The sequence below is a fragment of the Canis lupus genome, chromosome 13 (genome assembly GCF_003254725.2).
Source record: "Canis lupus dingo isolate Sandy chromosome 13, ASM325472v2, whole genome shotgun sequence".
NCBI classification, from domain to species: Eukaryota; Metazoa; Chordata; class Mammalia; order Carnivora; family Canidae; genus Canis; species Canis lupus.
The window spans coordinates 45,548,780-45,573,345 of NC_064255.1; positions in this window are offsets into that span (position 1 = coordinate 45,548,780).

Consider the following 24,566-nt stretch of genomic DNA (forward strand, 5'->3'; position numbering starts at 1 on the left):
TTCACATGGCTTATTTGGTCACAGCAGAGTTCACTAATTAATTGCTTTTTTTGACTTTCAACTTGAAAATCATTTACCAGCATAAAAATTAAGACAGTGTTCAATGTTTTCATGATTTGCTTTTCACCTAAGAATGAAGGAAACTCAAAGTGCTTCATATCTGAAATTTCCCAGGAAAACTCCAGTGACATTCAAACATAGGGATTTAAAAAACTAAATTGCTTTGAACTGAGACATGCATGAATCCACAAAGTAATCATTTTCAAATCCTACTTAAAAATTATTAGTATCTACTCACATAAAACCATCCAACAGTGTTGCATTCCATTCTGCACAAATTTCTATCAGTTGGAATGAGAATGATTCAGTCATTTTTGTTGGACATCTATTATAAGATAGGCACTATTTCATATGTATGAGTTATTTGCTGAATATAAATAGTGAGCAAACCCAGTCCTGGAACTTATAATCTAGTAGAAGATATAAATACTTATCAAATAACCACACAAACAAATGGAAAACTGCAAATCTGACGCCACCTTCCCTGTGTCTGTTCCCACTTCCCGGCTTCGTTTTTGGAATACTTACCTTGGGACATTTATATTGACCTGTTTGTTTGTTGTGTCTTTCCCATCCTAGAGCGGCAGACTTTGTCTCTTCTCCTGTCTTCTATCCAGTGATAGAAGTACCTAGAACAGAACTTGACACATGGTAGGTGCTCAATAAATATTTGTTGAAGGACTGAATTCATAAAATTCTATCGGGAGAAGTGCTTGGTGCTGTGACATTCTTTACTAGAAGATGTCAATCACACCAGGGAGATCAGGGAAGATCCTTGTAGCAGGGAGGCTTGAGTTGAGATGAAAAGTAGGCGTCGATTAGGGTGAGGAGGTGCAGAAGATCATTCGAGGCAATATGTGCGAAGACCCTGTGGCAAGAGGAAGCACGAAGAATAAAAGAAATGGAAAGAAGGCCTGAAGGACAGAAGAGGAGAGACTAAGGGACATAGGATTGTGAGATGAAACAGGCAGGAGAGGGAGGAGTCAGACCGTGCAGGATCTTGCAGCCTGAGTTATTAAGTCAAGATTTAAGTCATTAAGTTATTAAGTCATTATTTCTAAAAATAATGAAAAATAAAAAAATAAAAATAAAAATATGAAAACTCATTTGAATAGTGTCACCAGGGTGATGACTTAATCGGATTTGGAAAGCATACTCTGGCTTCAGTTGGGAGAATGGGTTGGTGGAGGGACCAGAATGGATTCAGGAAATCCAGCTAAAAGGCAGTGGCTCAGATGAACGACGTGGGTAGTTTCCGAGGAGCAGGGTGGGTGGTTTGAACCTGAGTGCTGGTAGTGAGGACTGCGGTGGATGCACACGGAAGCAGACGCTGCGAGAGCAATTTAAGAGCTAAAACTAATAAGACCTGGTGACGATTTGGATAAAAGGTGAAAAAGAAGATGTTGAAGTGGAGCTGAAGCTAGTGGTTTGCACGATGGGATTCAAGGCAGCTACTCTTGTCCTCATTTGACAGATGAGGACACCAGCACAGCAAAGTCGACTAACTGGCTCAAGGCCACACACGTAATAAATAGTAGAGCCAAGATCCAAACCCACGGAGCCTCCTTCAGAGGCGAGACTCATAAACTTCCGTGTCAATCTATATTTAAAACCCACCATGCAATTTTTAATGTTTTGTATTTTGGATTAGACAGAAAATTTTTAATAAGACTTTCATGAATTACTTAGTGGTTTGCAGGTTCTGGTGAGTATTAAAGACCTATTTGGGCCTGCAACCCTGTACTTCACTCAAATTTCCCCTTCCTCTAGGTTTTCTGGGATGAAACTGCCCTGAAAGGCCACTCTGGCTCCTGCCTCCCTTCTGGCTTATAGAATAATATGTGATACACTGATTGAATTTTAATATAATGTTTTGGGGACCTCTTACTCATAGTAGAGAGATCATTTTCTTGACTCAAAACAGAGGTGTGTCCAGACATGAGGGCACAGGGAAAACATTTAGCAAAAATCCCCCATAAAAATGAAGGTGGAAGATTCAGTGGTTTATGTCATCCCACAAAACTTTGGGGTTGATGTTGCAGCCAGTGTTGAAATCATGCCTCACATTCTAAGACCCCGGAGGGGCAACTGCAACTCCTTACAGTACCCTTCCTCTCAGGTGTTCATGGAGTCCCCCCCCCTAGGCACAGAGGGGACCAGAGGGAGCTCTTGGGAGGTACAGGATGGCCATGGCTCCTCTCTCCTCAGCTCCCTCATGCTGCCCTGGGTGCCCGCTCCCTACCACACTCCCTCCCCAGCAACAGCTGTCAAATCCTGGCAGTCCTCTTATCCCTCCAGACACAGATTTGGCAAGGAAATGAAATGGAAATTGATTTTAGTTTACAGCCACAGCAAAGACTTCATTTCTGATTCCCAGGAGCTCATCACGTGATGAACGGCAGCAGGAGGTAGCTAGAAAAGGAGGGTAGGAGGGGGTCTGTACAGTTGCTAGATAGGGAGAGCAGCAAAGGCAACGGAAGGCCCAGAGATTCTGATATTCAGCCCCAAATTTGTTCAAGAGCCCTCCCAATTCTGTAATCCTGAGAATGACTCTAGAAATGATAATAAGCATTAATGCCAGTTAAGTGCTAACTAAAGGCCAGGAGCACCTCTGAGCACTGTATGACTGTCGTGTCTTTTAATCACAACAACCCTTAGGTGTAGATAATTCTATTCCCCCTCCTTTTTAGCTGGGAAAACTAAGGCACAGGGAGGTTAAACAGTTTGTCCAAGTTCACACAGTGAATTATTTATCAAAGCCACAATTTGCACGCATGTGGCTTCATGCAGCTCATACCTCAGAGCCCGCCTTCTCTACTGCTTCTTGGGCATCCGCTCATAAACGCGTGACTGGAAAGACAGGCCATAGAGGTTCCTCTCAGAAAGTTCTGGAGAGGATGAGTTTAGTTAAGTGAAGAGCACAATCGGAAAGGGGGGAGGCAGTATGGAAGGAATAAAGAAAAGGAATGAACACTTCTCTTGACGAAATAATAAGCAGTACTGACTCAATGCAGGCGAGTCACGCAGGATGCATGCTGGCACATTCTGGGAGCGCGAGGCAGAGAACACATGTATGGGAGCAACTACAGGGCAGACGCTTCTGAGGGCCCTGAGGTAGGCCCTCCTCTCCGAAGAAGGCTGGTTGCCTCGATTCCCTTCTGGGAAGTCTGTACTTTATCCATCAAAGGGATCACCCCAAGGGCGATGGAAACATCCAGCCCTGGCATCATAAACTCTCAGGACACAGCCACACTGCACCTCTTCTGTGGACACACCACCTGCTCCGTTTGGTCCAGTCCTGCACTCTCGATTCTTCGAGTAGCTGGACCCAGTTCGGCCTGGCACCCCAGTCTCTATGCTCGTGCTCATGCATGAGGCAGATCCGAAAGCCCTTCCTTTGTCATTAGTGGAATTTTGCTGTGTTGCTAGAACATGGTAATATACTCAATAATTTATTAATTATTAAATAATAATTAATTATTAAATAATAAATAATAAATTAGTGTGGGGCGGGGAGAGAGAGAGTAAGCAGATGAATAATAGAACCATGCACACCCCCAACCTGGCCACAGGACACTTGCTTTCAAGATACCAATAGTCTGCACTCATGAGGCAGGAGAAGGTCCAAAAGCTCATGGCCTCATTGCCATGAACGTCAGCCCACTGACGCTTCTTCCCTGGAATACTGCCACAGTGGCAGACGCCAGCTTCCTGCAGCGAAGGTCAGACGTTCTCTGAGTCATCCGCATGTGCATGCGGGGCACTTGAAAATTTATTCTGTTTCAGAGAAAAACAACCAGTCTGTGCACCTTTACCCTTGGTTAGTGTGTTTGCAGGGAGGGACGTGCAGCTTCTCGCTGGGCCGCACCCTGAGCACACCCGCTTAGATTATAAACATTCCGAAAATTGTAGGCTTTTACCATCGGATTGGCAGCTCTTTCTCCAGTAAAAATATCGCCGCCCACATGCCACGTTTGCTCCAGTTGGCACTGAGTCGAAAGGCAAGGACTCTCCCAGCAGCGGCCACAGCCGCTGCACCATCAGGTGGAGGATGTCCTTCTCAGAGACCTCTTGTTTCCCCAAACACCTCAGTAGCTCAGGTCAGGTGTACAGGTGGGGTTAGTGATCAGGACGGTAAGATGGCCTGTTGGTGTGTGTCTGAAGTGCAGCCAGCATGGTCTGATGCCAAGGAAGGATGGCCCAGTTAGGACTGTGCGCTCAGTAGGGGTCCCCGGGCCCTCACCGAGCCTGGCTCCCCCTGCCTAGCCTGTACTTGCTCCAACACCTCTGTTCTCAAAGGTCCTGCAGCTCCGATTTAGGGATTTCCAAAACAAACAAACAAACAACAACAACAAAGATTTAGGGATTTCCTTCCCCCTTGTTCTGTAAAAAAGCGCCCCTGTGTTGACTGACAAGAGGGCGCAGAGAGGTATTTGTGATAAACCATTACATGAGAAGGCAGGTGACAAGGGCTATAGGGTGTACGGTTCCCATTTTGTAGGATGACAACACAGATACATGCAGATAAGAGGATGTTAACGGTGATCCTCTCCATGTAGAGGTTTTTATTTGATCCTCTTCATTCATCGGTATTGTCTACACATGTTTTTTTTTTTTTTTGTCTACACATGTTTATTCTTTATGATAAATAAATTCATAAGACAAAGCAAAAAAAAAAAAACCTGCCATCATTTTAGGGCATTTCAAATCTTACCTTCTTCTAGAATCTTTTAGACAGTGCATCCTAGGAGGAAGCTTTCCCTTATCTAAACATATATTAAGACACATAAACGTGCAGGAAACATTGAATGGCGTGTGTGTCTCTATAGCAACATTTAAAACTTGCCTCCATAAAAAAAATAAAAATAAAAAATAAAAAAAATAAAACTTGCCTCCTTGATCTACTGTTATTATTAAAAGTGTCGACTTTTCTCATCTCCCATAGTAGATTGTAAGCACTTGGAGAGCAGGGACTATGGTTTTTTTGTTTTGTTTTGTTTTGTTTTTGTCATTTTCTGTCCCTTACTGCCCATCTGTATGCCCCTGCCGGCTGTAGGCAGCCAGGAAATTCTTTACAAATGAATGATTACGTACATCTTTGGGCAGATTCTGTGTTTCTGAAAGGTTCCATCAAAATTTCTCTTTCAAAAGTATATATCCTTCATCTTTTATTTTTTTAAAGGTTTATTTATTTGAGAGAGAGAGCACACAGAGGGAGAGGGAGAACCAGACTCTCCACTGACTGGGGAGCCCGATGTGGGGCTCGATCCCAGGACCTTGGGACCATGACCTGAGCTGAAGATAGATGCTTAACTGACTGAGCCACGCTAGGTGCCCCTAAAAATTCTACATCTTTTAAACAAAATAAATAACCTTGAAATTTAAAAACTTCACAGAGGTATTTTTGTCTAAGCTAATGTATGCAAAAAATAATAAAATCAATGTTGTCAAAATAAGATGCAGTGAAGTTAGCTCTGGAACTCCAAAAAGCCAGTTAAGTCGAGAATTATAGGGATGCTAGTTTCTTATGGTTGATTTTTGGATTTCTCAACCCAGGGACGCTGCTTTTCATTCCCCAAAGCTCTTAATTTATCCTGAAACACTAAGAAATATGTCAAAATTCCAAAGATAAGCCAAGGAAAGGTGAGGTGAAATTCAATGTGTAGCTATTTTTAAAAGGAATCATGACTTGTCACTTATTCAGCATGTTGGCTTCCACCTAGCAGAACCACTAGAAGATAATCACAGATTTATCTACCATGTGCAGAAAAAGGACGCAGAAATAGGCCAAGGGATTTATGTGTGGGGCTTAGCAGGTGGGGAAAATCAGATAGGTTTTTGTTCTCCCCAACTGAGAAGAAGACCCCTGGGCCACTCGACTCAGCATTCACACGCATCCTTGTTAAATTAGCATTCCGATCAGCTCCTTAGGGCCTTCGGACCTGTTTTTTGTTTTTTTGTTTGTTTGTTTGTTTGTTTGTTCTTTATTAGTTTCAGAGGTAGAATTTAGTGATTCATCAATTGTGTATAACACCCAGTGCTCATCACATCATGTGCCCTCAGGGACCCCATCCCCCCACACACCTCCCCTCCAGCAACTCTTAGGTTGTTTCCTAGAGTTAAGAGTCTCCTATGGTTTGCCTCCCTTTCTGTTTTCATCTTACTTTATTTTTCTTTTCCTTCCCCTATGTTCATCTGTTTCATTTCTTAAATTCCACATCTGAGTGAAATCATGGTATCTGTCTTTCTCTGCCTGACTTATTTCACTCAGCATAACACCCTCTAGTTCCATCCATGTCATTACAAATGGCAAGATGTCATTCTTTTGGCTGCCTAATATTCCACTGTGCACATACACACACCGCATCTTCTTTAACCACTCATCACTCGACGGACACCTGGGCTCTCTCCATACTTTGGCTCCAGTGGACATTGCTGTTATGAACCCTGGGGTGCCTGTGCTCCTTCAAATCACTATATTTGTATCCTTTGGGTAAATACCTAGTAGTGCAATTGCTGGATCACAGGGTAGCTCTAACTTGAACTTTTTGAGGAACCTCCACACTGTTCTCCAGAGTGGCTGCACCAGTTTGCATTCCCACTGACAGTGTAAGACGGTTCCCCTTTGCCCGCATCCTTGCCTTTTTTAAGTATTCCTTTACTACCACTTCCTGCTCAGCCCACCTCTTTAGATCCAGCTCCATCAATGCCTCCACGTCTTTCTAACCTCAAAGGTCATATCGGGATACCAGGCGACAAGCTCTGATTGTTTTACAACTTATATTTATTCATACGCTCAACAAACACATATGGAACTCCTATCTCGTGCCAGGCTAGTTCCTTTGGATGAAGTGACAAACAAGAGTGGTGCTGTGCCTGCCTTTGGAGAACCTCCCGTGCAGCGAGGGGAAATAGACATGATGCAAATCAATGTTCAAATAGTTCCTGCATTTTGGGCATCATAAATCCTATGAAGGAAAAGCACAGGGAGGAGAGACAATAAATACTCATCATGTCTGACTGTATCTGAGGAGTCAGGGCAGGACCTGCCTGAGGAAGTGGAGTCCTTCAAGGTAAGTTCAGAGTATCCCAGGCACAGAGGAAGCATGTGTAAAGGCACTGGGGCCAGGAGGGTGGAGCATCCCGGGGACTGAGAAAGGCTGCTGAGGTCAGATACACAGTGCAATAGAAAGGCATACCAGGTTATGGAGCACAGAAGTCACACACCCAGACTGTAGCTGCCCACACCCATGGAGAACATGGAGAGGGTAGAAGGCAGCAGGGACACCAAGGAGAAGTTGTCATTGAGTGACCAGTGATGGGGCTGCAAGTGGTGTGCGGCACAGTGGGAGAGGTGAAGGAATTGAGGTATGTGTTAGAGATTAGATGTAGAAACAAGAACAACAAAAGGCAGCATCTGGGTCGCCACCTGTAGGATTACTGAAGCTGGCACCAGAAAAAAGATTTCAATCCGATTCTTGACTATTTTCACAAGTTTATGAGAATGTGGACTTCATTGGACAATATAATTACATCTATTCCATAAATCATTGATTTGTTTTTCTTAAAATTCTTCTCTCAACTCTCCAGGGGGACACTACAGACCACCACAGCTGGAGGCCCTGTGTTGTCAAGTTAAATCAGGCGCAAGGCCTTCTGTGATATTACACAAGTAGAGGGTCCTTGTCCACAAGGCCTCTGTGGTCGCCTTGGAGTCAGTAAATGAGCTAACTCTCCTTGAGATGGACGATGATCATTGCTCTTTTAATTTCTATTTCTCCTAGTTCCTGAAAGGACTTCAGGAGATTTATAGGGACTCACGTATATGGCAGGAAATGTAAATTTAAAGAAGGATGGAAGGAGAGAGAGAAAACGAGAGTGGTGCTCCACCACGAAGCAGGAATGTGGCTCAATGTGTGCACAGCTTTGGCCTCACCCAAATGAGGGAATTAGATCAAACAAAATGAACTAAACAGCTGCAGAGGACGATGTAATCCCTTTATATAGTTCTTCCTCTCCTTACTCTGCTGTTATCTTGTTGGTTTTTTTTTTTTTTTTTTTTCCATTTCAAAATCTGAGGTGTGTCCAAGCTGGGTCCATGTGTCATTCTTTATGGAGTTTCTGCTACTTAAAAGGCATCTTTAGGATCACCTGGGTGGCTCAGTCGGTTAAGCGTCAGACTCTTGGTTTTGGCTCAGGTTGTGATCTCAGGGTAGTGGGATGGAGCCTGGAGGTGGGCTCCAAGCTCAGTGGGGAATCTGCTTGAGATTCTCCTTCTCCCTCTCCCTTTGCCCCTCCCCTCCTGCTCACACTCTCCCTTTATCTCTCTCTCTCCAAAATAAAATAAAAGATGTCTTTAGTTAAAAGATGGACGGAATCAGTGTCTTCCTGGAAACTCATCACCACCACTAGAACAACAACTCAAAGCTCATGCCCCTCCGATGGTTGCGGCTGTCTGCTGTGAAAGTAAAGGGTGGCCTGTATTGGGGTAAAATACAGTCCCTTGGTAACCAGATGGGATGGAGATATGGAGTTGTTCCAAGTCTAACTTAACAATCTGAATTTAGGCCAGAGAAGAAGGAAAGCCATAGTAAGAGAAGCAGCAATGGCAGGACCTGGCAGTGGCTCCTGGCCAACCATCCGCCCTACTGGACTGCAGACCCATTCACGAGCCTGGCCTCGCTTCACTTCTCGATGGCACCTGAGGTGCTTGGTTCATAGAAGGTGCTCAGTCACTGCTTGTGGAACATTATGTTGATCAGCCTTTGGGCTCCGATTGGTGTTTAAATATTTTTGGCTATCAGGACTAAGCATATATCATCTCCGGGCCTCAGTTCTCTTATTTGTGAGAGTAGCATGTCTGCAGCAGAGCTTGCTAACTACCACCTGACCTTCATGCTCATCTTTGTTATGATGTTTCTTAGATAAATACTCCTCTCCTGTCCTTCCAACTGCCCTCTCAGGACTTGCAGTCTGACACGTTAGAGGATTCTGACTTATATTCTAAAAGCCTCATTGAATGCTAGAGTTGAGAAGGAAATAAGCCCAGGGACATCTCACCAGTCCCGAAGGTCAGCCGTATGACAGCGGATCAACCACAGGGTACCTACGAACTGGCCTGGGATGAGCAACCTGTTTGGAGACTTTGCTTTAAATGACTTGCTAACTGGAAACACCTAGAGAAGAACAAATATGGTCAATCTCTAGTGCCAGGGTCATGTCAGGAGTTTAACCACTTCATGAAGAGACTTCCAGAAGCAAATGAAGAAGCATGGTCATTACGTATTACATCCATGCTTTGAAAGCTGTCCTTTGATATCTGTGTTTTTCAAAAATGTTACAAAATAGAGTGTATCTTTAATAAGTGATAAGAAAAATATATTGTTATTTTTTTAATTGAAGGACTTTATTGACAGCATGGATGCATTCTGATTTTTATGAATAATAAGGTTATCTACTATTATAATAGAAGATTTCTTTCATCTGAGGAATACAAGTATTTATTCTCTCAGGCCACTGAACAAAAGGATTCACGACGTAGCCTTTAAATAACATACCACCCCAGTGTTGGGAAAATACGATTCGATACACAGAATTAGAATTCAAATACATATGTACTTGGCACAATGTCCAAAAATGAATGAAGAACTCAATGTACTATCCTCGATAACATGGGGACTCTATTTCCATGATCTATGGAAAACCCCGTGACCATATGAGACACCTTGGCCTTAAATGCCTAGCTATTCAATATTAAAACACCACCACCAATACCATTTTCAGAATCAGCCCTCACCACATATTGTTATATGCCCTACATAAGCCCAAACTTACTTTTTTTAAAAAGTTTTTTAAATTTTTAAACATTTTTATTGGTTTATTCATGAGAGACACAGAGAGAGAGAGAGAGAGGTAGAGACATAGGCAGAGGGAGTTGGATGCAGGACTCAATCCCAGGACCCCGGGATCACGACCTGAGCCAAAGGCAGATGCTCAACCACTAAGCCATCCAAGCATCCCAGCCCCAAACTTTCTTGGGAAAATTTTTACAGTCCTGAAGGGGAGTATCTGTCAAACTCCCTACTCAAATAGATACCATGAACCACATGCACACCACCCCCTCCACCCTCAACATTAGGGAATGACCAAAACCAACCTAAAGCTGGAATGAGCTCCACTGAATGGGGGCTCAGCCAGCCAGTTAAGGAGACAAAGAACATCGGGCATCTGTGCAATGAATCCTGCACACTCACCAGTCCCCTTAATGCTTATTCAAGATGCTGTGAACTTACAGCAAAGTTATCCCATTCCTGGTAGGGGGCAGTTGTTAATGCACACACATGGGCTCCTCAGTCTTTCCAGTCTTTCTTCTTCACCCTGATTCACCACTAGCTGGTAGCTCTGATCTGTGTCACCATCTGCTCGTGGGCCAGAGATGAAGTCATGGTCCCGGCTTTTATGAGCTCTTGCAGTTGCGCACTAGCCTAAGAGAACCTCACTGCCTTCTGGAGCAAGAAAATGTGCCTGCAGAGCTTCACGGTGCCAGGGAGCAGCCCTCTTTTCCAGAGGGGGCCTTTGCCTTCTAAAAGGTCTGTCGCCAGGCCTCGAGGCCTCCAGGTCTCCAGGCCAATGGGGTGGTCCGATGCTACTCCAGAGCTTTCCCTCAGTCCCTGCCCTGAGTTGTTGTTGAGGCAAAGTTCACGCTTGCTCTCCATCTGTTTCCTATGATTTCCTCGAAGTTGAGCCAAATGAGGCCAGGTTCCCACTGGATGAATATTCAGATGAGCGCTCACCTCGTTTTAGAGACTTTGATTTCTCCTTGTCGCCTCTGTACCCTCTGTTGGAAGGCAATTAAAAAAAAAAAAAGAATTGTCCTCTGTCTTTGAAATTCATCAGTTTCTAGAAAGCACTGAACAAGGTGATTCCGTTTAGGAAAAGAATGGTGAAAAGAATTCACTTAGCACAAGAATGGGATGTGAGGAGTGAGGGGGGCATGAGGATGATGGAAGAGAATGACAAAAGTCATCTTCAGAACACGACATAAAATATTGTAAAATATTTGATGGAGAGCTATTTCCTTAAGCCGTATCAAGCATCTGTTTAGCATGGATGTAGGAGTATATAGCTACTAACGTTTAGCTGGCTGTAATACACTGATGTAATTAAAATCAATAAAAACATAGAAAAGGAATTTTAAAATATAGAATATGGATTTTTAAAAAGATTTTATTTATTTATTTGATAGAGAGAGAGAGGATGGGTGGGGCAAGGGGCAGAGGGAGAGGGGAATCTCAAGCAGACTCCCTGCTGAGGGTGGAGCCTGACACAGGGCTCCATCTCACGACCCTGAGATCATGACCTGAGCTGAAGTCAAGAGTTAGAAGCTAAAAAAAAAAAAAAAAAAAAGAGCTAGACGCTTAACTGACTGAGCCACCTGGATGACCCTAGAATATAGATTTTAAAAACAATTACATACATACTTTCCTCATTGCCCTGTACACTAAAAGGACCTATTACCAGAAATCTTTCGATGTCATTCTTAAGTCAAGGTGCTCCCTCCCTTCATACTTCTCCAAGGTCTAGTTGCCTGGGGTCAATGTCTTGTCTACAACCCTCTTAGGGAGAGTGGAGAAAGAGGAAAAATGTCCAGCATCCTCTGGGTTAGGAAACTCGGAGTGATTGATGAGTGTGACAGGTAAGGCCTAACTCCCCATTGCCTCCTTCTCTTGAGTCTAGGGCACAACGACAGTGGAAGAAGGAACCAACCAAAATTTACCTGAGAGCTTGGATGACCATTCCATCCCATCCTCTTAATGATTAATAGGGTATAAGGAAGTGTGCTTTGGGAGTATTTTTTTTTTCCATTAAAAATAGAATACAGACAAGGACGCACTTAATGGATTTGTTGTAAATCAGAGGTTTGTTGGGAAGGGGTTTTATTGGGGACATTCAGGTCCTAGGTGGAACTGTTTCTTGACCAGGGAAAACTGGCTCTGCTCCTTACCGGCTGTGTGACCTTGGGCCAATTCCTTAACCTCTCTGAGCTTTAGTTTGCCCAACTTTACAAGTGGGAATTTTTACTTCACAAACTTTTCATGAGGATTACATTATGTGGTAGTGGCAAAATGACGATTTTATCATTTCAGGAGGATTCCATTAAATGGATTAAATGATAAATGCGATAGGGCTTACACTAAATGGTATAAGAGGAAGCGTGCTTCAGAGTAGACGCTCAGTCTTAATCTCCTTTACCTCGTGATCCCTACCCCGAGTATACAGTTCCAGGCTACACTCCCAAATACTTAGCATTGCAAAATAACTAGCCTAGCCATTGATCCACTGCGTGATTACACCGCTCCTTCTTACTAACCAAACAAAGCATACAAAAGAAAGTAGATAAAAATGGGGGGGAGAGAATGGCATTTCCTGCTTCCTCATAAACTAGAAATAAAAAGTTGGCTGAATTGTTATGTATCCATAAAATCAGCATTAAAGATCAGATAAAGAATATAAATGTCAGTTGTATCTTTGTTGGATGAAACTCTGTATTAAAGGAAATCTGCCAAGACAGCGAAGAGGATTTTGCCCATTTAGCCCTGGGCATTGCACGGAGGCAAAGGCGATTCTGAAATACAGGCTATGAAATCCTTGGTAATGAACTCTTGGACAGATGCGTTTCAAATCCAGAAATTTTCAGATGTTAGAAAGGTAACATGGTGAAAATGCTGTATATTACCTAACACCCTCCTTGGTCTGGGGTTATTCCTATGTCTGCAGTGAGATTTACATGAAGTGGGGTAAATAGAAACCCATAAACAGCTTCAGCTTCATTTCGATGTGTCCAACTTGGAAGCAAGGTTTTGTGGTTTTTTTTTTGTTTTTTTTTTTGGCTCAGATTTTGGAGATTTTTGAATTGTTTTCAAGAGACTGGAGACTTAATGCATTTTCCTTGGATTCTGGGTATCCCTTAACCCCATCCCCCTATCCATTCAGGGCCCAAGGAGGCTGAGGAGAGAGGGTGGTAGTGGCTTCAGATCCTGTCTCTTTCTGCACCCAGACCCCCTGCTCCCTCTGACCTCCAGACCCTGCTGCTGAGCTCAGCCCAGGCACTGGGGCCTTCTTTACTCATGATGTCCTGGAGTCTCTCCCGGAAATCAAACATCAACTCTGACCCTGTCCACACCCCGTCTAACTGTCATGTCTGCACTTCACTTATCACAGCTCAAGTGCCCTCTCCTGGGAACCCCAACACCCAGGTAAGCATTCAATGGCTGCTAAGTGATTTTTGGTCTGCACAGTTATCCTCTGGGTGGGGGTGGGAAGCAGTTTACATCATCAGCTTTCATCTTCTAATCCCAGCTCTGGCGTTTCCAAGACATCTTTATATATAAGTTTTGGGGTGTAAAATGTATGCCCTCAGACTACACTCAGACGTGCAGGAGTAAAATGGCAGTGTCTTTATTAACGGACGACCTGATCTGGGTTTTCTCACAAGCTCCCCACTCTTCTGGGTAGACATGGGATTGAATAAATCGAGTCCAACCTGATCAGCTCTTCCACACTGAGGGCAGTCTGTCCAGGGAGCCCTTTATGGGTCTACGTACTCAGGTTTTCAGACCTCTTCATTATCTACTTCTTGGCCCTGTGACAGCAATCGGAGTATGAAGGATGCTCACTGTGGGCTTCAGGCAGTGGAGTGATGGGTTCTCAGAGCTATGACACGTCCTCTGGCCCCTCTGGACTTGGCGATGTCCTTTGTCACTCTTCTTGCTGCCCACCAGGCTGGCCTCTGCCACTGACATTGGCTGCTGGTATAAACTGTAGTCTAGTTTCTCTCAGCCTGGTCAGGAACACTGAGCTGGACTGGCCTCATTTCACCCCTCACGGATTCTGTGGCCCACTCTGGGGGTAGGTGACTTGGCCTTGGCCTCAGCTGTGAACATCACTTCATCCCTCTTCACGGCACCTGATGGCAAACTATGACTCTCACACTGTGGTCTTCAAAGATCCCTTTCCGTGCTGGCAGGCTCTTCAGGGCCCCTATCTACAATGAAAGGAATGGAGATGACTGCTAGGGACGCCTGGGTGGCTCTGTGCTTGAGCGACTGCCTTTGGCTCAGGGCGTGATCCCGGGGCCCTGGGATCAAGTCCCACATCGGGCTCCCTGCTTCTCCCTCTGCCTGTGTTTCTGCCTTTCTCTCTGTGTCTCTCATGAATAAATAAATAAAATCTTAAAAAAGAAGAATAAAAGAATAAGAATAAGAATAAGAAGGAGAAGGAGAAGGAGAAGGAGAAGGAGAAGGAGAAGGAGAAGGAGAAGGAGAAGGAGAAGGAGAAGACTGCTAGTGAGCAACCAAAGGCCGTCCTCCCTTTGATCCATAGGATAGAACTGTACCTGGGCAAACACGGCATGCAGCATTCCTTGTGGTTGGATTTGGTCAAGTGACCAGGCCCTGGGCAATGAAACCTGAGTAGATGTGACACCTGTCACTTTTGGGCCAGAGTCGTAGGACATGAGGTGTGTCTCCTGTACCTCTCTTTTCCCTTCCTACTGAATGAAACCTGGACATGGCAGTCGCCCAATGGCAGCCACGTACAGCTGGTGACAGTGCTCTGGGCTCTGTGGCAGAGCAACTCGTAGGCAAAGAATTGGAGTCCCTGAATGAAGGGCTGGCCACCAGCCTGGAAACTCACCTCCGATTATTCAAGGAGGGAACTTTTTTTCCTTCTAATGACCCTATCGTTGAGCCCCTTGTTGGAAGCAGCAATTTTCCAACATCGAAGAGGAACTGATTGCAGCAAGGAAAAGCCATATCCAGTCTTACACTAAGTAACTAAAATGTACTACTGAGGCAAAAGTCCTCTGTCCTTAGAAGTTCCTCTCATCCTATCTGTCACACCCTCTGTCGTGGAGCAAGGACACTGAGCTCTGCACATCTGGCCTCTATCTCCCGGACTCTCTCCAGAATTTATAAGCACATGCATGCGGGCTCTGGACTTTTTTCTTCCTCTCCCAGTTATAAAATAAATAAGTCCTGGGGACCCTAATGTACAGCATGGTGGCGATAGCTAAAAATGACATATTGCATATTTGAAAGTTGGCGAGACTAGCTCTTAAAAACTCTCATCACAAGAAAAAAAAACTGTGACTATGTAGGTGATGGATGCTAACTAGACTCGATGGGGTGATCATTTTGCAATATATGCAAATAATGAATAATTAGGTTGTACACCTGAAACTAATACAACATTAAGTGTTGATTATATCCCAATAAAAAAAAAAATCCTCCCTCCCTGAACAAAACCTGGCTTTGATGCTCACTGTCTGCAAAATCCTATTTTGACTCATGAACATGGAAATGCAAAAGGGGAATGCTCATTCATAGGTTTTATAAAACATTACCTTTTGTTACATATACCAAAATAGGAAAAGAATTTATATTTATAGTTCTTTATAACTGTATGATAAAATGATGTGGCTTTTACAACTTATTTTGATTTTTTATCTTCTGACTTTTCTATGATGAACATATACTCCTTGGTTAACATTTTTTAAAACAATGAAAGTTATTTTTAAAATGTGCCTATAGCACTATCAGTTGGGAAAAGGCAAATTACAGTCTCTGTGGGAACGAAGTTAAACTTGTCAGAGCAGTTAAATTAATTAGGTCTTAACTGACATTTAACAGCCAGGGTGGCAGGTCTGATATAATTTAGCAAGGACTCAGAAAATTAGGGATAATAGCGTGCAGATTGTATTCCTGCAAGGCGTGCTCGATGCAGGGGAAGCAGTGCATCGAGCAGAGTTCCTAAAAATGCCTCTGCATTTTCGTTTGCCTTTTTTTCCTGGAGAGAGAGAGAGATGCGAGAGTGAGATATCTAAGAGGCTAACACACACCCATTTTTGTTGGCATTCCTCCTTCACATATTACAACAAGGGGGGGAATTATTGCAGGATTTGCTGGAATATTTCATGGATGGGGGTCATTGTCGAGACTTCCTGAGGCACTTTTTTTCCCATAACCAAGAGGGACACAGAGCTCTGTTCTTTGGTAGGTAAATTTCCTTGCAAAAGCAAAATATATATATTTTTTAAAAAGCAAAATATATATTAAAAAAAAGCAAAATATAAGAGCTAGACTTACAATGTCCAGGAGGAAAGAGAACCTTCAGAGTTTCTGGGGGGTGGGAAGCAAACTCCCAACCTGGAGGGAAGAGAGGGCCCTCATTGCCATCTCCCTGGGCCTGCCTGGGCCTGCCTGGCTCCGCCTAGGAGGAGGGAGGAGGTCAGGAGACAAAGCAGAGGGACCAGCAGGCCTTGCAGAGTCATCTGAAGGAAAAGTGCAGCTGCGAAGGTCCCACGCAAGAAGTGTAAGGACATCAGGGCAAGCCAAAGGGCCACGGGAAATCTGAAACTTGATTTAATTTTGTGCTTCAGGTAGGTCTGCAGGGAGCATCTTGCCTCTTGCACGAGGGGAGTGAACAGCAATAGCCCCCATTTCCAGAATGCCAAAGAACTTACTAGGCAGATTTCATTTTTTCCCTGTGCAAACCTCCACGGCATGTCAGCCAGGGGGTCAACGGGTAGCAGGGGCCAGGGGTGTGTGGGGGGAGGGTAGGAGGAGAGGGGGGACTTTGCAAACACTTCTAGGGCAAAGGTTTCCTTCTGCAGCCCTGGCCGCCCCAGACTATTACCTGCCTGCTGCCTCTGGGCTGCCTGTAATCTCTTCCAGCTGCTGCCCTGGCTCCTGCAGCCCTTCTAGCTCCTCCCCGTCTGGCCCTCCTGCCCCCCGCCCCTCTTGTGGAGGAAAAATGAAGTATCGCACTGAAATCCCCCCTTGGGACTTGGGGATCCTGAGCAGGAGCCTGGCCGCAGTATCCGTGTCTAGCCCCACATGACAGGTTGGCTCGCCTCATGTGGGGTGTCCCCTTTCTGCCCCGTGGCTCTCCCAGCCCCTCATCGGTCCCAGGCAAGCACACAAGGGAAAAGGCAGAGGGGCAGCTCCCTGCACCCTGGTCCCAGCCGAATCCTCCCAATTCCTTATTAGGGGTTGATTAGGGCTAAATTGACCCCCTCGAGGCTGTCAGCTTCTGAGCCCCCGTGTTCCTGCCAGGGTGGCTGGGATCTCCATCACATCAGTGCAACACAGGCCTTTGCCCTGCGGGGGCTTTGGCAGCCTGAGCGGGGACCGGGCAGTGCCTGGCCCATCGATGCCCACCCTTGCCCCTCACACGCATTGATGCCACTCCTGAGCCGTGGAGCAGATCTCCTGCCTGAGGAGCAACGACTGAGAGGCCTCATGGCCCTCCAGGCAGCAGGCCAGGTAGCCACTACAGCCTAGAGAGAAATGACAGATTTGGTGACATCTCCTTGCCATCTCGGGGGTAAACCCAGGCTGCATACGGAGTGATCGGTAGTGAGCCGTGAATCTGGCTCGGTGGGCAGGGGTTGCCTGCATCAGGGATTCCCAAACTTGGCATCACATCAGAATGGCCCAGAGAGCTTGTTAACACCCAAATCCTGTCACCAGAGTTCCTGGGATGGAGGCCCAGGTGACCCCACTCCTGATCCGGGGACCCCACTCAAGAACCACTGGTCTACGTCACACCAAGGCACTTGGACTTTATTGGTCAGGCAGTTGTAGGATCCTTGAAGGATGTTAATCCAGGTGGGAGCTTATGGGTTCAGGCTGCCATTTCCCAAAGTGGGAAATGTCACAGTGGAGAGGACTGCCTTGGAGAGACTGCAGCTGGGTGGGTGCAGGAGGCTAAACAGCAGCTGGTGGCATGCTCCCGGTCATGCCCACGAGGACGTATTCTGTGTAATCTTACAGAATGAGGTCTTGGCCGCCAAAGTGCACTGGGCCACCTCCAGGAGCCCGAGAGAGGTAGAAGGTTGAGCAAGATGGTTCAGATGAAAGCACTAAGGGGAGATAGGGACAAATGTTGGCCATTTCCCAAGTTTGCCAACCTCCAGGCCAGTTCCCAGAACAGATTGTGCCCTCGCAGCGGGGAGGGGGGCCTCCCACAGCGACACTCACCAGACAGGGCTGGCTCTCCCCCTCCCTCCCTCCCTCCCTCTCTCCTTCCCTGCCCGGTAGGGAGACTATTCTACTGGGGCGCCCTGCTTGAAGAACAGGTGGTGATAATTACCAGCAGACCAGCAGTTTCCCTGCCTCATCATTCAAGGTGTCAAAAAGACAGACTTAGAGAATTATGGAGTGTGGGGAGCTTTCCTGATTTGTTCAGTCCCGTAATATTTGGCAGACCCTGGTCATTCTGACTTAGTGTCTGATGTATGATTTTGGAAGGACATTAAAAATTACCTGAACTCGACAAAGTACCTTCTGAAGGCGGGTTACTAGCACACACATAGTAAAAGAGAATTTGGAATTTTGTTACACATTCCAGATGTGTCAGTGAAGCTACCTCAGGATCTGGACACGTAATAATCCTGCCAATAAACGGCATCATGTCAGACGCCTGCTCATCAATTGTCAGGGGGGTTCACATGACTTTGGATGTCTCTGGACTCCCCTCCAGGCCACAAGATTGGTCAGACTGGCCTGTCCTGGATCTGCCTACTGCACTTTCACCCTGGCTCTGCCCAGACAGCCATAGGCAACACGTATATGGATGACCGTGTGGCTGTGTTCCAATAAAACTTTATTGATGGACACTGAAATTTCAACATTGTATACCTTATACACATCATAAAATATTCTTCTTCTTCTTCTGATTTTTTTTTCAACCATGTAAAAGTCATTCTGACCCCCGGTCTAACCTAATCATGACTCTTGCAAATGGCCGGTTTAGGCCAGAAAATGTGATACAACTTGGGCAAGAGGATGTGAGATGAAGTTGGCTGGGAATCTTCTGAAAAAGATTTCCTCACGCTTAGAAATAGGCATGGAAGACATAATCTCCTTTCTGTTTTGGGATGGTGTCTAGCAGGGATATGGCTCCTGGAAATCCGGGGGCCATCTTGTCACCAGCTGGGGAGCTGGGCTAAGGTCACAGCCTTCATCCTGATGCTGGCCAAGCTGAAGGATGGAGTCTGGGTCCTTGAGGAAGTCTCTGAGCCACTGAACTAATCAGCCCGGAATGGCCCGTTGGCCAGTCTTCTTGTTCTAGAAGTTCCTAAGTATTTCTGTTGTTTCAGCAGTGGAGGTAGAGTTCCCTGTTACACTGTAGCTGGAAGCAGCCTCAGCTGTGACCAGAGGCCACCACGGTCGGGAGCTTCCATGCTTTCTCATGATTGGAGTGAGTGGGAAATCAGACTACCCAGCGCAGAGCCAAGAATGTCCCTCTGTATTTCCTCTTACCTTGCCTGACTATGCTCACACCATTGGATTGTTTGCTCTTCACTCCAGTACCTCAAACCCCAACTCCTTAATATTCTTCCCCTTGTCCAGCCACTGCAACATTTATGGTTTTAGTTCTCTCTACAACCCAAATATTCCCTGAGGTTGCTCCAAATACGTATCTGAAGGGCCCTCAGAAAGGAGCTCAGCATGACCACAGGCCTCTCGGATTCCCTCTTGTGATCTGTGGCTTTAATCATCTCTCCCTCTGCCCTTCCAGCCTCACGGCAGGATTCCCTCATCTCCTGAGTTAAACTCCTGTTCCCAGAGTCCCAGCCACCCTCCAATGCATCCCTCCACTCAAGACCACCCTCCTTCACTTCTCCCCATGCACTCGGGGGCTGGAGTCGCTGTGGTCCAAGTCTAACTGCAAGACATGGCACAGGCTCAAGGCCCAAGGAAACACCCTTGATCTCACCTTGGATGCAGAAGTGGATCGGCTGGGGGGGTTCTCCTCCATCCACATCTCGGGGACCCATTTAGCCAGCTGCCCACATCCCCTCCCCCCACAGCTGCTAATCCCCATTCCTCTTCTTACTTGCTGCTTTTGTCTCTGTTCTCCTCCATATTTATTTTCTTTTGCCTACACATTTTGTTTTTCTTTCAGAGGGGCCTTACCTAGACCTGCCATATGGTTCTCCTTTAAACAAAGTGTGGAGTGTGCAGAGGCAGCTGGTGGGGTCCCCGCATGTGATGGTCTACGTGCAGGCCCCTTGGAGCTCGAGCTGCTGCCTTGAGTGAAGACCCAGCTGGGGAGAGGGACAGGGGGATTTCAGAAAAAGTCCAAGGCAGGCCAAGCACCTCATTAGTTCGTTTTGATTAGTTTCTTTTATCCAGTTATTAGGAATGGTGAACAGTGATAGATGGGGTAGCCCTGAGATTTTTACTCCGAGTTATATACAGTTTGGCAGGATCAGATAAACCATGGAGGGAGCGCACAGAGACAGCCATGTATATAACCAAGTCGACTTGTGACATCGTGTAAGGTTGCCTGACATCCCAGGTCCACAGCCCTTCCTCATCCATCCTGCAAAGCTTTGAGGGCTCACACTTTGACAGCCTTCTTGGCCTTTTGGCTCCTTGTCTCTTTGTGCCATGTCTTCTTCCAGCAACCAGGGCCGAGAACCGGGGCAGCTGTGCACCAGGATGCAGAACCAGGTTGGACGCCGCACACGGGTGTCCTGTCCAGGGCCAGGGTGGCAATATAGGGTAGATTGGCTGAGGGTCCTACCCTGACCTCTGCCCTTCACTGGTTTCCTGGAGGGAATGCCAGCCCCAGCTGAGCTTCTCGGCAACTAAAGGTTTGAACAAGGGCTGGGGTGGGAGGTCATTTTGTGCAACACACTCCTCTCATTCTTTTGTTTCGTGTCTTTGGTCCCAGTCACCTTTCCTTGTCCGGGAGCTTAGAGTCACCCCCGTTGTCGGAATAGGCGCCAGTGAGTCATCCAAACATTTCTGCCAAATAAATGCCAAGCTCTCCCTACAGTGATATCTGGGGAGTAACATTTTCTTTAGCTCAATTTGTTGGCTGCGACCAAAGCAAAGCAGTGTGTCTTCCCTGCATATGCTGCATATACCACATTGTTCAACACTGTTGGTTGCAGCAGTAGAGCTGGTGAGTTCAGGAGAACACAATCCAATTATGACCCCCGCCCCACTCTTCAGACTTGTTTTGTCGGATTATGTATTCCTCAGATCTTGTGATGTATCTGTTTATTTTCCTTAGAAGAATGGTAGCCCTTTTACGGTTAAACTGCTTAGTCATATGTAACAGTGGAAACTCTCTTTCTTTTGAAATGAAGCCTCCCCGATCCCTATCTGCTCCCCACTGCCCCCACAGGCCTGCTTGATGAGATTCACCTGCCAATGCTCTGCACCCCACCCCAAGGCGCCCTGCCCCGGGTCCTCCAGGATTGAAGCAGAGGAAGTGGGAAAGTCGAAGACAGGAGAGGTGTGTTTGCCTGGCAACCCTGTAATCTGGCGTTGGTTCCCTCTGGCCCTGGAGGGAGTATAAAGTTGACTTCCTTTTTCGTGTGTTTTGGTTTTTGCTTTGATGACAGTTCCCTCTCTTAGGAGATCATGAGCACTTCAGGGATGTAGTTTGAGTAATACATTCATATTGAGTATGAATACTTGAAGAACGTGCGCTAGAGAGATGTTAAAAGGGTTATGATAGCCTACTAACATACAAGGAAACAAAACATAAAATGAGTGAAGGGGTCCATGGTTAAAAAGAAAAAGAACTGGGGTAGTGCCCCAGCAATCTGCTTCACTGCATTTCAGCTGAGCACCCACTGTGGGCAAGCACCACCCTGGGCATTTGACATCATTTCACCATATGAGTTATTTGACAAATGATTGGAGGTTCTTTTTTTCTTCCCACCCAACCCAAAGATTTTATTTATTTATTTATTTATTTATTTATTTATTTATTTGAGAGAGAGAGAGAGAGTGAGCACAAGCAGAGTGACTGGCAGAGGGAGAAGGAGAAGCAGACTCCCAGCTGAGCAGGGAGCCCCATGCAGGACTCGATCCCAGCGCCCTGAAATCATGTCCTGAACCCAAGGCAGACACTTAACCCACTGAGCCACCCGGGTGGCCCTGGAAGTTCTGACAACATGGAGAAGTCTTGCTTTGTTTTACATCCTCAAAGTGAAGACGCCAGTAGGAAGGGGCACCTAAGCAAGAAAAGGAGAGCATAAAGCTGAGTTTTCTTTGAGCCCGATGGGTTTTAAATCTTTTCCTTATTAGTTTTTGAAATGCATCTGTGAACTTGATTCCCCTCACTTGGCCCTCCAGCTGCAACTTCAGCCCACATGCTCTGCCAGCTGTACATTGGATGGTACCTCTTCCATCTCCCGTCTGTTGTGCCTTTCTTCCTCTGTCAGTGTCCATTCTAAAGTGACCATGGGTCTGCTGTCTTGCCCAGGTGGCCCAGATTTGGGTCAAGAAAACAGCAACTTTTGCTCTCACAATAACCTGAGCATAGTCCTCCTCCTTGCTGTCCCCCCACCTCACCAGCTCTTCCTGAGCAGTCATTTTTCCCAGCTTCAATTGACTGTGTCCTCCAAGATCCCTTGGTGCTGCTTGATAACTTTATCCAAAACACACTGGCTTTGGCTGTTTTAAACTTATTATGAAAATTTCAAAATTCACAAAAGTGGAGAGATTAGTTTAATAAGCCTATAATAAACCCATGAACCAATCACCCAGCGTAACGATGATTCATTTAGAGCCAATCTCTTTTCATCTGTACACAGATGTATTCCCCTCTCTTCTCTTCCATAAACACCAGACTACATTTCAAAGCAATTACAATGTTTACATGAAATCCTTTGGTAAGCAGTATCTCTAAATTTTAGGAATCTTATTTAAAAAAATATAACATGTACAACCACTCAGCTGAATTAATAATAGCTTAATACCATCAAGTAGACCATGTTCAAATTTCCTTTTCTCATCATTTTTTGGAGTTTATAAAAGGCTTTTTGAAAGAGAGGTTTTAAATTCACAGCAAAATTAAGAGGGGGACGCCTGAGTGGCTCAGTGGTTGAGCGACGGCCTTTGGCTCAGGGCATGATCCTGGAGTTCCTGGATCAAGTCCCACATTGGGCTTCTTGTGAGGAGCCTGCTTCTCTCTCTACCTGTGTCTTTGCCTCTATCTGTGTGTCTTTCTTTTTTTTAAAATTTTTTTATTTATTTATGATAGTCACAGAGAGAGAGAGAGGCAGAGACACAGGCAGAGGGAGAAGCAGGCTCCATGCACCGGGAGCCCGACATGGGATTCGATCCCGGGTCTCCAGGATCGCGCCCTGGGCCAAAGGCAGGCGCCAAACCGCTGCGCCACCCAGGGACCCCCTCTGTGTGTCTTTCATGAATAAATAAATAAAATCTTTTAAAAAAAGAAATTAAAAAATTAAGAGGTAGATCCAGAGATTTTCTAGGTGCCCCCTACCCCTGCACATGCACAGCCTCCCCCATTATCAACATCCCACACCAGAGAAGTACACATGTTACAACTGATGAATCTATATCGACATGTAATCATCATAAATCCATAGTGTATATTGGAGTTCACTCTTGGTGCTGCACATTCTATAGGTTTGGCCAAATAGGTAATAACAAGAATCCACCATTATAGTCCACACAGTATTTTTACTGCCCTAAAAATCCCCTGTGCTCTGCCTAGTTTTCCCCTACCCTGAACCACTACTGGTCTTTTTATTATTTCCATAGTTTTGCCTTTTCATCATAATTTTTTTTAAACAGTTGGTTTATTAAATCAGGATCAAAAAGTCCCTACAATACATTTGGTTGATGTTTCTGTAAGTCTTCGCTCCCTCCTTTTCTTTTTCCCTTAAGATTTGTTTCTTGGGGGTGCCTGGGTGGCTTAGTTGGTTAAGCAGCTACCTTTGGCTCAGGTCAGAATCTCAAGTGCCCTGGGATCAAGCTCCACCTCAGGTTCCCTGCTCAGCAGGGAGTCCACTTCTCCCACTCCTACTGCCCCTCCTCCCACTTGTGCTCTGTATCTCTCCCTCTCTCTTAAATAAATAAAATCTTTTTTAAGAAAAGATTTATTTCTTGAAGGAACAGGGTCATTTATCCTACAGAATTTCCTATAATGAATTGTTGCTGGTTGAATCTCCGTTTAATCAGTATTTTTACCAACATTTATGTTCCTCATCATAACAGTCATCATTTTGGTATCATTTTTTTGGTCAAGGCTAGAAAATGTACATTTAAAAATGTATATTTACCTCAGATGGGAAGGGTCATGTCAGCATAAACAACCCAGAAAGCAACCCTAACATTGGTAGAAAAACTCTGCAACTAAAGGTAGAGAAGAGGCCACATCACAGAGGCAGGAAGGATAGAGACTAGTTTGGGAGTAAGACGGACTACTGCCCATAGTTGGGAGGGAGCAGGGGTGTGGAGAAGGGTGAAAAATAGACTATCACATTTGGGATCCCACACAGGGAAAATGAATCCCCATAACATTTGACTTTGAAAGCAAGAAGGGCTAAATTTCATGAGTTCTTACAACCAGTAGGACTTAAAGCCTGGAATTTAAAAAATCAGTGATCTCGGCTCTTGGGGAACCCAGAGGGCATTAGGAAGCTGAGTCCCTGCTCTTCAAGAGAC